General features: G+C 31.9%; 1 pseudogene; it reads left to right on the forward strand.

Moving 5' to 3' along the window:
- Positions 1–17,410: 17,410 nt before the first annotated feature.
- Positions 17,411–20,250, forward strand: LOC105110435 (pentatricopeptide repeat-containing protein At4g21065-like; annotated as a pseudogene).
- Positions 20,251–20,794: the final 544 nt, after the last annotated feature.

Consider the following 20,794-nt stretch of genomic DNA (forward strand, 5'->3'; position numbering starts at 1 on the left):
AAAGAGTGTCTAGAAGACCCTATTTTGTCTTCTTCATCCAAATCCTTCCTCAAACCTATTATAATCCCTCTTTTATTCAGAAATCCTTGCTTTTGAAGTGAAGATGAGGGTTTTTTTACTCAAAACTCTTCCAACTAAATAACATCCTCATGGTTTTGTCCTTCTCACATGACTAAAACTTTCTTTTTAGTTATGCATATGGTCTGACACTCCCTTGCGATCTAGTATTTTAACTGGATTTAGTTAGGGTTTACCTTTCAAATTAAATGGTGGCAACTTTGGTTTTGGTTGTTTATGTAGGTTGATCTATTCTTTTAGTATGGAGAAATGAAAAATAGGATGAATTTTTGTTCTTTTTGGTAGCTCTAAGCGATAAACAATTTTTCTTACCATAGTTTTTATTTTGAAAGGCTCATAATACTTGAATGCTACCTTTTGATTTTTTTTCTTTGTTGTATCATTATCTAATGGTGCGACTGTAGTTTAAGGTAAACCCATCCCCTGTCATGTAACTCTAAATCTTGTCTTTTTTATTATTATTATTAAGCCTTATATCAATCATGTGCTTTTTAGGTTGAATTTAATGGTTTATGATACTTTTGATCTTTGCTTGAGATGTGAATCCATTACTTTATTTTTATTGGATATAATTGATGAGACTAAGAGAGGGGTAGCTATAAATACATTCAAAAGGGGTGGTGTTTAATGTTATGTGATAGTTGTTCTTCCATCATTTCACCATGGTCAACTAGTTTGACCATTTTCTTGGATTACTACTAGCAAAACACTTTGGTACCATTCAAGGATTTTGTTAGTATTATCAGTTTAATCATTGGTTAGTAGGTGGTAAGGTGATGATAAGTGAAGTTGTGTATTTAGGACCTTAAACAATTAACTACAAAACTTTACGGTGGAAGCAAGGTCATGGTCACTAATTATAGTTTTTGGTAGTTCGTGTAGCTTCATAATGTTTTGAGAAAACAACTTGGCGACTTTAATAGCAGTGTATAAGTGGGATACGGGTAAAAAGAAAGCATATTTGGTCAATCTATCAATAATAACTATGATTATTGAGTATTGGTTAGACTTAGACAATTGTGATTAGTACTTAAAAGAGTATTTTTATCAAGGTTTTATATCATCATTTTGCACTTAAAGTATTAATAACTCCTTAATTAAAGCATGTTTTATAATAACATGTCTAATACTATAAGATACCTTTAATTTATAGTAAATATTCATCTTAAATACAGGCTTATCATATAAATGAAAAGATCGATTAAAGAATTTAATTACTGAAATTGAAAAGACAAAGAAAGGGTTAAGTTTAGAAAAGAGATGGTGATTCAGTCCAAACTCGAACATCATTCAGTTATTGAATTATAACTGGAGTTATAGAACTTGGATTTAGATCTGGTTTATATGTATAGAAAGCTAAGATATAGGCCTAAAACTTTCATGAAGAGTCAAATATTCAAAAAGGTCGTTTTCAAGTTCAATTGTAGTAACAACGGAGAACTCGAAGTCTGTCCTGCAATCCAGATACTGTCTAGCCCATATCTTGAGATCTAGAAGTCCAAATACACTGATTCTTTTTTTTTTTTGTTGAAAATCTGAGATAATTTCCTAGAATTTTTATGAAGACCATCTATTCAAATTCTGATGTTAGCAATGATGTTTTATTCAGATAAGAAAATAAAGATTGTCACCAAGTCAAGATGTAGCCACCTACTCAACAATTAGTTATCAAGTTTACAAGGATTAACATCCTAACATCAAACTTGATCACTTCTTTGAGCTCTCTTAATAAACTACTTGATCTATGTCAATTTAAGAGACTTTTAGCCTTGTTTGAAAGTAACTAAAATTTGAACTCATAAGCCTTAATCAAAGAAGTTTACTTTAAATTGATAAGTGTCTCTATGAGGTCATAATAGGCAAAAACTCCAAATTTAAAGAGTCTTTATAAATGTTTTCTAATTAGTGAGAACTCTTATTTTTTTCAACTCCTTAAACCAAACATTTGCCTTCCCTTCTATGCAGAAGCTTGTTGTAAATTACTGGTAGTGGAGAGACATGTTATTATAATTAAATAATTGGGTGGCCTTGTAAACTCAACCAACTAGATCATCCTCGTTAAAATGAGGAAAATCTAGCTTAATTGTTTTATGTTGAATCTATTATTGGTCTCTAAAAGGTTGACTTTATGTATATTATGCCAATTAATAGAAGTTATTGGGGTATTCCAGGTCATTTAATCAACCTCTTGCCTTGCACCCTAGTTAATTGATCCACCTTGTTAGACATGCTTTACAACTACTGAACTAATTCTTCCAAAACCTTTTTTTTTTTTTTAAGATTGTTGGTAGTGTTGTTATTCATCTTATAACTGTGATTGCTAGCCACTATTTATATTAGCTAGGACATTCAGGTTTAGTTGTCATTGTGAATGAGAGATCGAAAGACTCTAATATAAAAGTGTAATATACTCAAAATTAGAGGGATATAATTAAAAAGGATTGGGTAATTTAGGTTCTTAACTAAACAATTAAATGGTATAATTGAATAAGTTTTATTGAATTAAAAGGACTAAATTACGATAAAATTAGAATACATTAAACAACATAAAAGGTTTTTAGGTAGATCAAGGTAATCCGGGCATCCTAGGATGAAATGAAATTGTTCTAAAACATTTTTCAATGTAGAACAAGTCCTAAATTATCAAATTTAAACTATTTATAGGATTCTAAAATTTGAAATTGAATTAAAAAAGATCTTGGATCAATTTGATTGAAGACCAATTTCATGCTTTAAAATGTTACTGCATAAGACCTATCCTTCTACATGTCATTCAGCTATGGTTGAGTGCATGTCTATCATCCATGTAGTTTTCTTTTCCCTATACAACATTTTATTACTTGCTGATCTTAGAATTTATCACCTTTTTACAGCTTCTCGAACAAGCTACTCGGTTGTAGATAGAGAGATTTAGAGGAGTTAGTTTTGTCTTCTCTGTTTCAAACTTCTAGAATGAATTTAGATATGTTTCCAATATCAAACTTCTAGAATGAATTTAAATATACTTCCAATATCGAATGAAGCTTTAATCTTAATTTTACAAGGAATATAGTTTTTAGAACGTTCTAGCAAACTTTAAATTCAATATAATAATCAAATAAGAATTATGACTTTTTTATATTAAAAAATCTTTCTTATATGTTCAAACTACTTTTTAAAGTAGAACTTTTATGATAAACTCAAATTTAATAAATCTAAAAACCTTGAAAGCCCGAAACCCATGGTCTTAATATTTTTTTTTTTTATCAATACTTATATAAGAGATATTTATCTTTAATTAAAATTATAAGAGTGAAATTATATTTTAATCCTTCATCTACATAAAAGGACAAGACTCAAAGGTTATAAATACCCCAAACATCTTTAAAGCTTCAGGTTCACAATCTACAGTCTTTAATATATATATATATATATATTCAGAATTTATTTCTTTTAATATTATTGTATTTTTTTTTTAAATGATACTTATTTAATCGCTTGAGAAATTCTAAATGTATTTTTTATATATATATATCAACCACTAATTACTTTAGCCTTCTGAGCACAAAGTATTGCACCTTGACTAAAATAAAATCAAATGGCAAGAATCAATAGATTAATCAAATATCTAAAACATAAACTTTGCTTATAAGCTCCTAAACTCCATGTTGTTTTTTTATATATACTTCATCATCTTGGCACACACACGTGTGTCAGGGACTCCCAACGAGAGTTAAGTTCTAGAAAATTAAGCAACCAATCCAAAACTAAAGAATCCTAGAAAGTTAAGGATTGGAATTAAGGTCACAGCCCTTACATGGACTTCATTGAGTTTGGATAAGAAAAACGTCAGCCAATACAATAACATGAAAAATCTTTCCTGCCAGGAGTAGCCTTGTCCATGACTAGATGGCTGCTCAGCATGTGGGCATGTCCTTATCTGCAATCGCAATTGTCGATCTGAAAATTAGCACAAGGGCCCTTTGATTTTACGAGAGCTTTTGGCATAGAAACACGACAAGCATTTAACTGTTGGTTCACGCCACCGTCTCCAAAGTCTACAGTTCCATTACTGTTTCTGCGATTTCTGTAGTTATCACATGTTTGTATTTTCTTCAGATTAGCCTTTTGTTTTCCTGTGTTTTAATGTATACGCCCTAGTTTGTTCAAAAACAAAAAATAATCCTGGAGAATATAAATATAACTGATGATAAACATATTGTTAGTGAAGAGTCAATCATGGTAGGTATATCTTTTAGGTATCTGTTCATAAGCAGCTCCATCTTCATCTGTTTGCTGAGATCTCCAAAGTCTTTTAGGTATCTGTTTCCACTTTATTCAAGCAATGCGAACTGAAACTCTTCTGGCCGCATTTGAATTATTACTGTATTTATATTTATTTTAGCAGAAATTTTGTTTTTGGCAAGTATAGAACAACATAGATATCCTCCTGCCGACACATCAAATGGTTAAAAAGGTGCCATTTTGCTTTCTTGGATTACTGCTACAGATAAGATCTGCCCTGGTAGCTAACTTGATGGCGACCTCAGCTATTACTTAATGCAGATGGTGAAGGTTTGACTTATAATGCAATTACTTTATGCAATAATATCAAAAAATAGATTAAAATGTAGGAAACTCTTAACATTATTTCCATTCAGAGTTTGGTAAGCGAATGGTCTGTTTTGTGCCTATGGTAGATGACGAGATTTTCATGTAAATAATTAACTAAACAAATCCAATTCAATTGAATTTTCCTTCGTTTTCTTCTGATGTCACTTTCTTAATGATTAAAGATTCGCAGAAATAATTGACTTTGAGCGATGCATGCCTTCGGATCACATTATACAATCTTATTTATACACTGATAGCACACAGATAGGAAGATGACTTTTGCTGCAAAACTGGAATCATCGCTACCCATCATCTTAGAGGATATTATTCTCGGCCTCTCGTGGAAAACCTAATATATGCTATGATTAACCTCAGCGTGCATGAGAATCATGCGCCCTCCATTATTTCTACCACGTGCACTCAATTATTTCTCCAGAAACTCGAGAAACTATTGTCCTACGAAGTTGATGTTTTTTATTTTAAAATAAATTTTAGATGGTTTTGAATTATTTTGATATATTAATATTATAAATAAAAACATTGAAAAACGTAATTATTACAATAATATCAAATACTACCTTATATTTTGTTTGTTTGTGTATTTTTAATGTACTTTTTAAAAAATTAAAATTTTTTAGTATTGTTTTAAAGAAAAAAGGGTGCAGCTTTTGTTAACTTCTTCAGTAAAGTTGCTGAACTTGCTGCTTTCTACACGATGCCCCATGCTTCTAGAAAAGCATGGGGGACCCTTTTTCCAGATCAACACTTGTGTTGTCTTTTCACAGTAAAGATTGAGTGTCTGAGGTGGTGATTCCTGATAACCTCGCTTGTCAATGCTTAGCCGAACGTTGCAAAAGATGTACTTTTTCTAGCATCCTGTTCTTTACAAGCGTTAGAGCCACGCGCAAAGGTTTTTTTTTTTTTTTTTTTTGTTTTTTCCTGCGGATTCTGAGTGCTTGCCTCGATCCACAGCATTTTGATCTGTTAAAATTAATTGTGTTTCTGGGAGAAGCTTGACAGCAACCTCAAAATTGTTTTCCTTGTCTCTTCAAGCCTAATTAATCACTTTTCTAATATTGATCGCCTTGGATAGCTTGATTGCTCACATGTAGGAAATAGAATATTAAAACAACTCTACGACCTACCAATTACTTTTATGTCTCAAACTATAGCTTATGGAATTATAGACTACATTTTATAATCTAAAGTCTTAAGACACCTGGAACTTAAAAGAGTTGTCCGAATAGCGTATCTGATGATATACGTGTAATTTGTAGTATCATGAACTATGTTTCCCAAACATATACCGGTATAAATTAACAACTAGATAAATATCTAGTAATATTTGAAAAATAAATTGAAATCTTACTAATTAATAACTTTTATAATTACTGTAGATTGTAAAGGAAAACTTACTTATGAGAATTCATTTTTTTATTCTTGTATCAATTATTTCAGTGTCACTTCAATTACTAGAATCAAAGTGTTATTCCACAGTACGAATATCTTTATAAATCTTATCAAGTTAATACAGAGAGTCAAAATGAAATAAAAAAAAGACAGAACTATGTTCTTTCAATAATAAAAAACTAACCATTTTATATGGATTATGTCTATTTATATATATATATGATTAAAGAAGGCGGTTACTTCCTTTAATAACTTCTTTAATAACTTGGATCAGGCTCATCCATCATGGACAGACTAGGTCTAGCCCAATAACCAACATATCTCACTTGCTCATAAAAGACTAATCTCTCTAATACATTATACTTCAAACTTGCACAAGAATTTCATATTTGACAAATGGACCGTGCAACATGAAGCACACAGTAAAAGGAGCTCCAATATATAAACCTAATACAGGCCATATAGGAGACATCAATCTCATAATTAATTATTTCTTAAAATGCACTAATATACCCCAAGTATTTTTAGTTACACATGACTAAATAAATTCAATCCCTCAAGAATTTCACACTCAATCCATCCTTACAATTACAAGTATTCTAAATCATATCAAATCTGTTTAAATGATATGATCCCGGCCAGTGAATACAAGTAATAGGTGTAGAACTAAAATTATTTTTTTTCGCTCTCATATCAATCAAATCTGAATTGACTCGCTTTCCTAAGAGTATTTATTTAAGTCGAATCATTCCATGACTTAGGATATACTCATAAAGTAGCGATCATTAATACATCACCTCATGATATAGTCAAAAGTCATAAAAGGTAAGATTTTGATATCATAGATATGATTTTCAAGACTTATATAATAAAGAAGCAGGGATCCATTCTTTTATTCTTATAATGATCGCTATCACATGTAGTATGAAATACATGTTATAGTGGAGCTTACTCTTTTCTTTTCTTAAGACAAGGAGTGTATGTCATTGCTCTCCTTGTTAGAGAAAATACATTATACGAGTCTTAGTCTTATTCCTAAAAACATAGACTTCAAATCAGAAAATCTCATTTGCTCATTTTTCATTAGTGGCAAATGAATAATTTTATACTTGGCTTTAATCATAATAGACACATGAATGACAAGAATTCTTTCATGCCGATTCTTTTATTTAAGAACCTCATCTTGGTCCCAGCCCAAGTGACTTTTTAATAATCATTTTGAGTTAAAATTGCTCCCACTGTGCCCAAGTCACTTATTAAGCATTAAAACTCAAATAGTCTCATCTCTACTCACATTACAAGTGCTAGAGATAATTGCTCATGTGAGTGATCCAATTTAAGTCTATTGACATACTATAACAAATTGTATTGTACTATACGATAATCATAATATATTCATGAAACAAATAATGAATAAAATGATATTCTAAAGATATTTATTCATTACTCAATCACTATAAGCTTTCGTATGATCCTTAAAACTAATTACATTCTACATAGGCCAAGGGATCTCACATGTCTAACAAATGCATCCCTTGCTATTGGTTTTGTAAGTGGATATGCAACCATAAAATTTGTAAAAATATGTTTTAGGATCACATCTTGTTTAATAATTGCTTCTCTAATATAGTGATATCTCATCTTGATATGCTTGGTTTTTCCATAGTATTTTGGATCTTTAGCCATAGTTATTGCAGCAATGTTATCACAGTAAATTATCACTGGGTCTGATATTGATTTGATAATTTTCAAATGATACATAAATTTTTTTAACTAAACAACATCTTGTGTTGCTGCAGAACAAGTTATATACTCAGCCTCTACGATAGATAAGGCTATGCAAGATTGTTTCTTACTCCTCCATAGTATTGCACTATCATTAAGTAAAAAAGCACATCCTAAAGTTGATTTGGATTAGTCGATATCTCCTCCCTAATCAGCATCAGAGAAACGAATAAATCGTAAATCTTTCTTTCTTTTGTAACATAGCATGTAATTTGAAGTTTCTTTCAGATATCGTAGAATCCTTTTGACTGTCATCCAGTGTTTCTGACTAGGGTTTGAATGATATCGGCTAACAAATCCAACGACATAACATATATCGGGATATGTGCACATCATTGCAAGCATCAAACTACCGACAACACTGACATAAGATACTCTAATATTTTCTCCTTTTTTCTAGAGTTTTGGGACACATATCACAGCTTAGGCTCAAACTTTTATCAACAGGGGTGTCCATTGGTTTGCTATCTTGCATGTGATAACGCTCTAACATCTTTTTGATATAAGTCTCTTGAGTTAAACCCAAAAGCCTTTTAGCGCAATCTCTTATGATTTTCACACCAAGTACATAACTGGCCTCACCCATGTCTTTCGTTTCAAAGTTTGATGATAGCCACTTTTTAATAGTATCAATCATCTCTTTGTTATTTTCAGCTATTAAGATGTCATCAACATATAAGGACAATATTATAAAACTATTGTTAGAACATTTTAAATACAAACAATGATTTCTTCCATCATTATAAAACCATCCTTAAGGATAGCTTGATAAAACTTAACATTTCATTGTCTAGAGGCTTGCTTAAGACCATATATTTTGATATTTTAAGCTTGCAAACTTTACGCTCTTGTCCTTGAGTCTCAAATCCTAAAGGCTTATCCATATAGATCTCATGATTTAGTTCTCTATTGAGAAACACAGTTCTAACATCCATTTGATATAACTCTAGGTTCATATGTGTGACTATAGCTAAAATGAGGCAAACTAAAGTAATCCTCACAACTGGTAATAATGTATCTTCATAATCAATTCCCTCTTCTTGTGTGTAGCCTTTCGCTACTAGTCGAGCTTTATAACGTTCTATTGACCTGTTCGCCTTACGTTTAATTTTAAGAACCTATTTATTTCTAATAGATCTTCATCTTGACAGTAAATCAACCAAGTCCCAAACTTGATTAATTTTCATTCACTCTATTTCTTCTTCAATAGCTTTAATCCATTGATTTGCTTTTAGGACTAGATAGAGCATGACTAAATGTTTTAGGTTCTTTATCATCTTGTGGAGCAATCATAAACGCTTCCCCTTTAATCTCAAATCGACAATGAGGAATTGGTTTATGAATGCTTCTTCGAGGTTGAGATTGCTCATGATCTTTCTATATGAGAGTAGGAATAGATAAAATATCACTCCTATTATTCTTAGGAGGATTAAAAGTTTCATTCAAGTCCTCTATTAAATAGCTTGTTGTGTCATAATCCAAATTTTCCATTTCATATAATTGAAAATTTTTTTCAACCTCACCTGTCTTTGGAAAAACCTTTTCTAAGAATACAACATCACGCGATTCAATCTTCGTCACTCTTCCATCAGCTTTTTCACCAATAAATACAAATCTTTTAGAATATTCAGAATATCGTATAAAGATACACTTCTTCCCCCTAGGACCAAGTTTCCCATATTCATAAGAAGTATTGTTTATATAAGATGCACACCCATGGATGGAAATAACCTAGATTAGATTTGACATCATTCCATAGTTCATATGGGATGGATGAGACAGATGTAGAGGGCACACAATTAAGTATGTAAGCAGCAGTTAACGATGTATCTCCCCAAAAGGAAATTGGTAAGTTAGCTTGCACCATCATTGACCTAACCATGTCAAATAGGGTTCTATTCCTCCTTTCTGCTACACCATTTTGTTGTAAAGTATAAGAAATAGTTAGTTGTCTAGCTATACTTTTTTCATTACAAAAGTTTTTAAATTGTTCAGACAAATATTCATGTCCTCGATCAATTCTTAAATCTTTAATCTTGGCACTTAGTCTATTCTCCACCAAATTGGTGTATCGAATGAAACAATCTAATGCTTCAGACTTATGTGAGATCAAACAAACATGATAAAACCGTGTGAAATCATTTATAAATGTGATGAAATAATTTCCTCTATGTCTTGCTCTCATATTCATTAGACCACAAATATCTAAATAAATAAGTTATAGTAGACTACTAGCTCTTTTAGCTTTGCCAAATGGTAATGTAGTTGCTTTTTAAGCAAGGCAATGCTCATAAACAGACAATTCCTCTTTGGTAAGTGATCCTAAAAGATCAACTCTTGCTAATCTATGTAATAGATCTTGCCCAATGTATCCTAATCTAGCAATGCTCACAAACAGACAATTCCTCTTTGGTAAGTGATCCTAAAAGATCAGCTCTTGCTAATTTATGTAATAGATCTTGCCCAATATATCCTAATCTAGCATGCCAAGTTATGATATTATTATCATTAATAGTGTTAGAATTTTGAACAACATAAATTAAAGCATCATAATTAATAAAAATATTAACAGTGTCTAACACCATAAAACCATTTACTACAAAACCAGAACCATAAAAAATATTATCCAGATGTATTTTTACACAACAACTAACAAACATAATTTTAAAGCCCAATTTGAGTAAAGCAAGAACAAACACAAGATTCCGTCGAACTTCTGGAGCATAGAGCACATCATGAAGATAAAGTGTGTGACCACCCTGCAAATCCAATTTGCAGGTACCAATCCCAAGCACAACAGCGGAAGCATTATTCCCCATGTATATGTATCTACTTCCCTTTGGAATTCGACAAAATTCCACAAAGGTTGTTCGATCCCTTGCTATGTGGTCAATTGCTCCTAAGTCTATAGTCCAAAAAGGGAACATATTCAGCAAGCATTAAACAACCACTAACGTATAAGTTAGAGGGATGATTGTGGTTAAACATTACATTTGGCTCAGTGTAATTACAAGCAAAGTGACCAAGTTTACCACAATTGAAACAATTTATACTCTTGTCTTTCTTACCACCGCGTTTCCCACGCTTGAGCTTATATCCACTACTACTTGCTTATATTCCTCTTTGGCCATATTTTGGACCTTTAGCCTTACCCTTTTTATATTTAGAGTCATATACTCTACGCATCATTGTCTCAGATATAAAAGCCTTGTTTATAGGCTTTTTAACATGAAGTCGATCTTTTTCAAGCTCGACATGAGGAGCAACATCATCAAATATCTTGATGTTGTCATTGTGGGTAAGGTTAACACGCATGTGTTCCCAATTACTTGGCAAAAAGTGGATAACTGCTTGGACTTGTTATTCATCAGTCATCTCATGCCTAGCACCCCTCAATTCACTGATCATATTAGACATAATTGTAAGATGCTGCCTCATTATATGATTTTGGTGCTTCTTATAACCATCGAATTTGAGGGTTAACTGTCGAAGTCTAGTAGTGAAGGTTTCTTTATACCGAATCTTTACTGTGTCCCAAACAGATTGAGCTGAACAATGCCTTTCAAAATGCAACATTATATCATTTCTCATGTTGCTCAACATCAAAATACGAGCTACATGATGCTTACGTTTATAGGTTTGATATGCTTCCATATCAAGCCTGTGCTGAATAGTGTTTCCTTGCTCAGGTTCAACCATTGGTTGTGTGATTGTTTCCAGCATTTCTTACTCTTCCAGGAGATACTCAATTTTACGATGCCAAACATCATAATTCTTTTCACTTGGTTTGTTTCCATGGTTCAAATCAACAATAATATTCTTAGATACAGCCATATTAAGCTTTATTGACAGGAATTTTGTATTTAGTACAATTTAATTGACACATTTTGTCACTCCATTCCAAAGTAAACAAATAATAATGTAGCACATACAATAGAAACGAAAAAAAATGTTAAACACTTAATCAATTTCTATTTATATGGTCTAATTATTATTGAAAATTTAAACGGGTGCAAAATTATAGTTGTTAGTTTCAACTAACAACTTCCACTAATCAGGTTACAAATATTATCATATATATACGTATAATGTAATTAAACTTGAATTACATAAATATTCAGTTCACAATTAAACAACCAATCATCTTAAAAAAATACAATATTAAGAATAATAAATTTCATAATTATTTTATATTTTAGGCACATAAGTAGGGTCTTTAATTACGTCATCCACTTCATCAAAGTCATCTCCTCCAAGTTTATTTTGCTCAATTCATGGAATGAATTTAGTAACAACATAAAATGACATGCGCTTCTTCTAGTATGCCGTATATCCTTTTTGGCATACTGATATTCCCTCTCAAGCAGCATTTCATCTATGAGATTGTTGAAATCTAAGGATTGCAGCCTATATTCCAACGATAGTCGCACCGATATCCATTCCTCAGGCAAAGAATTGAGAATGATTAACATTTGATGTTCCAAGTAGAATTCATAAACAACACTTATAGCCAGTCTAATCATCCAATAATACATGTAATCAATATGCTCTTGAATTTTGTGAACAGGATTAAAATCATAACCCAATAAATGATCAATTTGTTGTTGTCTATCAATTACAACAAAATATTCTAAAAGACACATAAATATTATGCTTAATATTGAATTAAAGCATATATCATTATATATGTTAAAAAAATATTTTTAACATTAAATAAATTGACATCACAATTAAACAATTTATATTAATAATAAATTAATATTAATTATATTATTTTTATTTATTTATTTATTTAAAACTACCTAATGGCAGTTACACATTAAGATATATGTTTTTTCATTTTTGTTTACAACTATCAAATGACATTACAATGTATGGCAACATTTTTTTTTTCACTCAACTGTAGAAAGGCAGTTATTATTATTATTATTATTTCAACTACCAAAAGGCAATTTCCAATTGACTACTGCAGTCAATTGGGAATAGAAATGGAAATGGGCAAATTCCAATTTTCTTTCTCAATATTAATTTACATAGACAATGTTTTTTTTTTTAACTATCAAATAGAAATTAATTAATTGTCAAATGACTCCAATTAAATACTACAATTGTAGTCAATTGGAAATGAAAATGGAAACATTCCTATCTCCATTTTCATCATCAATTTATATATAGATTAATAACAAAATTATCCAATTACCATGCAAAAAGTCTTTTCTAATTAATTATATAAAAAATAAATTCATAACTAAATTACTTCATAAAATTTTATAAATTCAAAATTCTCAATGAAAGTATTATTTTAACATAAAATTTATATCTATCCTCAATGAAAGTATTATTTTAACATAAAATTTATATTTATCATTCATGTAATAATAAATATACTGCATAAAAGCAATATTATAAAACCATGGCTCTGATACCAATAGAGGCAGTGTTTGGGAACGCGGTTGAACCTGCATTTCAAAAAAAATCAAAAAAAAATTATTTTTTATTTTTATTAAAATTTAATATGGTTTGTACGTTTTGGATCGTTTTGATGTGCTGATGTTAAAAATGATTTTTAAAAAATAAAAAATATCATTGGCATGCATTTCGGCACAAAAAGTTATTTGAAAAGCAATTGCTACCACACTGCCAAACACACTTATAAATCAAAAAGAAAAACTTATTTGTGAGAATTTATTTTTTTATTTTTAAATTAATTATTTCATTGCCACTTTAATTACTAAAACCAAAGTGATATTTCACATTATGAATATTTTTATAAGTCTTGTCAAGTTAACATAGAGAGTCAAGATAGAATAACAAAAAAATATATATATTTTTTTAATAATAAAAAAACTAATCATTTTATATGGATTATATTTTTTTATATATAATTAAAAAAATAATTATTTTTTTTATTAATTTCTTTAATAACTTGAATCAAACTCGTCCATTAGCCATTCATCCATTACCCATTATAAATAAACTAGGCTGAATTACCAACAATTACATCATCGTTTTTCACTTGGAATGAATGCGCTCAGCTAAGTGGATTAATTTGGAGAGTAGCAATGTGGCATAATTCCGTTCAGTTTTCTCGGATTCCATCTTGGAGGAGAATCAAAAGGACAGAGTGCAATAAGAGCTGGTGTACGTGGAGAATCATCTATCCATGCAAAGCTCTGATAAAAGCTTGTTCTTTTGTGGTTAGAAATCGGTGAGAACCCACCTTGCCGTGACAGAGGACAAGACAGCCATCGAACAAGCTGTGTAAATTCAAGTAAAAAAGGGGACAAACCTGCTTTTTTTTCCTTGAGGTGATGTGGAGATATGGCTGCAAAAAAGAAAAGAAAAAAGAAAAAAGAGGAGATGTGAGGATAATCTTCGAGCTCTTGGTGGGTGTTGTCTTCGATGATTTAGCTGCTTCTCCGGTCCTTTTCACGAGCATCATCTGCTACCCGACGAGTTGACTGACTTCCGATCTGCCATCCAATAATGTTACTTGATCATGTCAAAAAGTGTGTTCGCTGATGTCGCAGTTGTTTTTTTTTTTTATTTGAAAAACATTGAATTAAAATACAGTTTTAATATATTTTGCACGCATTGGTAAGCGCACACACTGTATAACGCTGTCGTTTTCTTCTGAGGACTACCGGAGGAGACGCTATCCATTTATTATTATTCGCTTGATATTTATCGGTGTTCATCCGTAGAGACCAATTCCGCGATGCCAGTTTTGATCTTAGAAAGGACTTCTCCCTAAACCCACGGTCTCCAGCACACAGGCTAGCGAGGCTTGCTAAACTGGTCATGAGATGAACTTAGATTATTTTTACGTACTTTATTTTTTAATATAAAACAATACATTCAAAGAACGATAATAACATCACGATTATAACATGAATCAACCCCGTTTAATTTTACTAAATCACAATAAAAAAATGACCCATGGGAAAGCAAAAAATCAAGGCTCAACAAAAGGTCAAGGCCCGGCAAAGGAAGAGTGTTCCAAGCATGGTTTTATTCTACCAACTCACACTATGCGAGCGAATGATTGGGATAAAAAATTATTTTTGTTTAAAATAATATGGAAAAAATAATTAAAACTAAATAAATTTTAAAATTTTTAAAAAGGTTGACTTAATGAGCTTTCGACCTCGAAAAACCTATAAAAAAAATAAAAAATAAAAAGTCTCAAAATCTAATAATTCAATATTAACAAATAAAATTAAAAAAAATATAAAACAATGAGAAAAAATTCAAAATAACTTATATTAACCTAACTAATTCACAGTTCAAAGTAACTTTAGAAAAAGAAAAGAAAGAAAAAACTCAACATTCAATGGTATAATGTCAAATAATAAAATTATAAAAATAATTTAAAGTTAAATTAAATTAATTTTTAAAATTAGTAATTCCAATCGTGAGACTTTGATAATTCTATAAAAGATAAAAACAAATCTTGAAAAAAATTATTAACCATTAAAAAATTAAAAAAAACAAATAGTAATCATAATAATAAAAATCAACTTTTATATCAAAACAAAAAAAAATTGAGAGACTTAAATCAAAAAATAAAATGAAAAAAAGGAATAAAAAAAAAATTATAAAAATAAGGACCATAATTGGATAAAAAACACCGAGGGAAAAAATTAAAAGAAAAATAAATAATAAAATTTTAAAAAAAATTAAAAGAATGAGGGATAAAAAATCAAACAAAACAAAATATTGAGAGACGAATTGAAAAAAAAAATTAATAAAATGATAAAAAAATAACAATTAAAAAAAAATCAATCCAAAAAAATATATAAAATATTAAAGAATAAAATTAAAAAAAAACCAGATAAAAAAAACAACAATTAAGAAAATTGGTACCATATTTGATATAAAAAAATAAAATTAAAAAAAAATAAAATTAAAAAAAATCTAAAATATAGAAACACCAATAAAAAAAAATAGAGATTATAATTAAAAGAAAAAATAAATAAAAGGACAGCCTTGATTCTTTGCTAACCTAGCATGAATTTCAAGGAGTGGAGAGAGAAAATAAGGGAAGGAGAAAAAAGATAACCGCCACCAAATAACCATGATTTAAACAACACGTGTCGTCCTATAAACTTTGCCTCGGCTAAATGCTTCAAATGAAATGAAATGACTGTTGGAAAGTTTTAATTTTTTTATTTGAAAATTGATTCTTTGACAGCTACATGATACCACTTGAACACAGCAGCGTGTTGTATTCACTTGTTAATATATACTTTATACGCCACATTATTTTGTATGAAAATATTAATTTATTCCTAATCCAAAAAAAATATATAAAAAAAATCATATGAAAAGCACTAAAATACCCATGACCCATCCTTTAATCTTTAACATTAAGGATACTGATGTAATTAATAGATGTTTAAAAAAGAAGGAAATTACATAAAAAGCCATCTTAGCCTTTCATTTTTGTTTTGCCTTTTAAGGATATTTATGTAATTCAACAGTAAAAAAAAATGTAAACGATTAAATTGTCCCTTGTTAGTTTGCAAATGACATTTGAGTCCTATGAAAATACCATTATAACCCTGCAAGCAAGACAAAAACTATGTGCAGAGAAGGGCAAATTACTAATTACACCGTGCAAGTTCACAATTCAATATTGACTAGTTTTAGTTTTATATATATATATATATATATATAATCATCCAATAAAAGACAAACATATAGCATAGCCCAAAAACTTGGGAGCAAGCCCACCAAAGTACCTAGAGGCTACAACTCTATATGGGCTAAAGCTATCCATCTTTTTAAACCATTTATTTTGAGATCAATGATTAAGATTTCATTTCACGAGTTGGTGGATTTAGTTAGAAATTCTAAAAAACTGATATTCGTTCTTCAATATAAAAGAAAGAATTATTAATAACGATGCTTTTCTTTCTTAAATATATTTGAAAGTATTTTCAAACACATTTAGCCAATGTGATGTGAAAGAAATGGAAATTTGTCAAGTTAGGATTCACCTGAAATAGGGTTCATGCTGCTAACTCTATTTTTGTTAAAATAAAATTGTTTTTTTTTTATAATTTTTATAGTTGACTTCATCGGATCAAATCAAATGAACCATTAATCAATCAAATCAATTTTTTCTTTTTAATTCATATTAAGACTCTCGAATCACGGATCCACTCATCGGACTAGCCAAGTTTAAAAACCACTGGGCCCTGGATGGTTACTACTTTGAAGAGAGAGGATTGAATAGAGGGTTCAGCTTCTTGCATCGTGCATGCATGCTTGTTGTCTGCCTAACTTGTGTTTGGAGAGTCGAAGCTAACTTTCGAATCATCATCACGATATTGTCTTGTTTGCAACTATTTTAATCTTGTTGTTAATTAATATGATCATTCACTGCCTTTTCTGCTGAAATCGAGCTAAAAGGCCTTGTCATTCTCTGCAATTGGGTTCCTTTCGTTCACATATTTCAACCACGGATGCTGTGAGCCTAGACGGTATTTCCAAATCAAAGGAAGAAACTCTTGTATCTCTTTTGAAGAAATGCTTTTGCATGAAAGTTTTAGAGCAAATTCTTGCCCATGCAATCCAACTTGGCTTTGAGCAGAGCCTTTTTGTTGCAGGCAAGGTCATTGTGTTTTGTGCTGTTGCAGAGCATGGAGATATGAGCTGTGCTGTTTCGGTTTTTGAAAAGACTGAGAACCCAGATGCTTTTATTTGGAATACAATGATTAGGGGTTTCAGCAACACTAATGACGCTCCAAAAGCATTTGAGTTCTATAAGACAATGCAAGAGAGACGTTTGGTGGCAGACGATTTCACTTTCTCGTTCTTGCTTAAGGTCTGTGGGCAGTTAGGGTCGGTTTTGTTGGGGAGACAAATGCATTGCAGTACATTAAACATGGGGTTGATTAACATGTCTCTGTTAGGGACACTCTTGTTCATGTACATGGAATGTTCAAGGATATTGAAACATCCCGCCAACTGTTTGCAGATATTCCCAGCCTTAGTGGCATGGAATACTATGATTGGTAGTTATGCCTCTTGTGGTAAGTTCAAAGAAGCACTTGGCATGTTCTCAAGGACGATGGAACTCGGCGTAGAGCCTGACGAGGCCATACTCGTTGAGATGTTCTCTGCAGGTTCTTCATCGGGTGCATTAGATTTTGGGTGATGGGATCATTCATGTATTAGTAATACTGATCATGGGAGTATTATAGAGTTTAATTATTCACTCCTTGTTATGAATGCAAAGTGTGGAGCTCTTGAAGAAGCACATGAGACATTCGATGGGATGAGCAAGAAGAATAGAGTAACGTGGAATACTATGATTTTGGGACTAGCAGTCATGGCTTTGCAAGTGATGAATTGGTTCTCTTTTCCATGTTAGAAAAAAACTCTGGGTACCAGATGATATTATTACTTTCTTGGTGGTTTTTGTGCTTGCAGCCATGGAGGGATGGTTGATGAAGGAAGGAGATTTTTTGATTTTATGAAGAAAGAGTATCATATCCAACCAACGATAAAGCACAGTGGGTGCATGGTGGATATTTTGGGGCGAGCTGGGTTCGTCAAGAAGGCTTATCGATGAATAAGTAGTGTGCTAATGCAGTGCAATTTTGTGTGGAGAACATTGTGGGCTGCTTGTGGGTTGCACGGAAATGTTGAACTCGGGGAGAAGCTTAGGAAACACCTTTTGGAATTGGAACCGGATCATATGACTGTTCTTTTTGCAAAAACACACACACTAGTGTGGGACAGTGGAACGAAGTCATGAGTCTGAGAAATTCAAAGCAGAAGAGGGGGCGTTCAGAAACCTGAACCTCGTAATGGTGGTGTGGGCAAGCATCCTAGTTTGATGGCAGATAACCTCTCTAAGCTTGCTGTGATGTATTACATATTGTTATGCAGCTTGAGTCTGTTCTACCAAGCACTTGATTCTGTCAGATGCTTTATCAGCAAATTTCACTGCTGATGCTCTAACAGGGGTTCATAACCTTGTGGCCTTGCTTTAGCTCCTGAATTTTGTTGGACAGATGTAGACTTCTGGGGGTTAACTTTTGCTTTACCACTCACTGTGTAAGATTATCTCTGTCACACATCTTTGCTTTGCTGAAGACCTCATGATGTTCACAGAAGGTTCTGTTAATTCCATCATGCAGATGTTCAAAAAATGAAACTCATCATGCAGAAATTTTATTCTCTCTCAAGCCCAATACTTAACATTTCTAATACTTGTAACGCACACTACTCCTGGTTTTAAGATGGGAAGCGTACCAGTCAAGTATTTCAGAGACCCACTTCTCTGGTAAATTGAGTTATGGTGATTTTAAAGCCCTCATTGATGAGAACGCTTTCTGATTGCAGCAGTGGGCTTTTAAATTATTATCTTTTGCCAGGAAGATTGCAACCTGTTACCGGTCTTTTTCAGTATCCAAAACTACTGGCCCTTGAAGTTCTTTATTCCTGCTTTTGTTATCATATCCATTGAGCAAAAGTTCAACGCATTTTTGTGGAACTGAAGAGTTGACACTGCTGAAGAGGCAAAAGCTGTTTAGGACAGTATTGCATCCACTTGAAAAGAGAGTCTTAGCACTGAAAAGTGAAGAGGGGAACTTTGGATGCTTCATGAGGAATATTTGGAACATAATCTTGCAGGCAAGGTCGCTTTGGGTGGCTCGGTGTGTGGCTCAGTGTTATGCACATCTCTTAAAAGGTAGAAGCTTTTGGTGCTTATCCGCTCCTAGTGACTGAATCGGAGAAAGCTTGTTGAACTCAGAAGTCTGATTTGGAATCAAACACTGCGCTCAATAGGCAATGGAGAAAATTTTCACCCTCTAATACTAAGCTATCAGCTGCGATTCAAGGTGAGAAATGGCACTGGCCACCAGCCGGATCTAATAAACTGGAAGCAGTTCACAGTGCTATATCCTTTGTAATCATGGATAGTGTTTCCTGGAATCCTGGTTCCGATGGACAATTCCCTGCAAGAAGTGCCTGACAGTTTGTTTGAATAAAGGAGAGCAGATTTGGCTGGTACAAACTGTTGCATTGTTCCTTAAATATTTCCAGACACGGTTTCATCAATCGGTTGACCGTTTTGGACAGAATAACAGCAAGCCGCAGACAATTGAAATGGAGAGCGATATAAATCTTATCTGTGTTATATGCAAGTGTGCTGATGAGGATAGAGATCGTGTGTTATTTTCTTGATCTACTACAAAGAGTATTTGGCAGCAGATGTTGATCCTTGACAGTTTACCACCAGAACGCAGGACCTCAAGCCAACCTATAATGGTGGGGGACGGTGCCGATGGACGGAAACGACCTATTACGGTGGGGGACAGTGCACTCGTGACATAGATTATGTTTGTGTATGGACGGAAACGATGAAGCATCCTGATCGCTTACTTTTTTGGTAGGAGATTAGGCACATCTTATTGAATTTTATTAAGTTTTAATTTATATTATTTATTTAGTGGGTTTTAAAACTAAATTTATTGAGTTTTGCTATTTATTTGTAATTTTTAATATTATGATCAATTTATAATAAATTGAATAAAAATGATATACTTTTAGTTTTCTCCATTTTCTCAATTCAAAACAAATTTCTTCTAATTCTTAACTTTTCTTAAATTTCTTTTACCCCGCATTAGTAATAATATTTAGTTATCTTAAATTCCTAAAATTCAAAACAATTCCTAAATCCTTGAATTGAATTTGTGGAGAGCCCTCCTCAATACTTATCTAAAAAAATTCTTCTTGCCTTCCGTTTACAATAAAAAATGAAAAAAAAAATCCTAGCAGAACATGCCCTTGAATCTAGTTTGCCATGGAACCTAGCCACAACTCATCCTCTCTAGCAACAACCAGCCACCATATTCAGTTTTTGCCACCTCAACCGCAGCCCACAGGCCACCACGCCGCCGACCAACAC

Source organism: Populus euphratica, unplaced genomic scaffold (genome assembly GCF_000495115.2).
Source record: "Populus euphratica unplaced genomic scaffold, PopEup_1.0 scaffold253.1, whole genome shotgun sequence".
NCBI classification, from domain to species: domain Eukaryota; kingdom Viridiplantae; phylum Streptophyta; class Magnoliopsida; order Malpighiales; family Salicaceae; genus Populus; species Populus euphratica.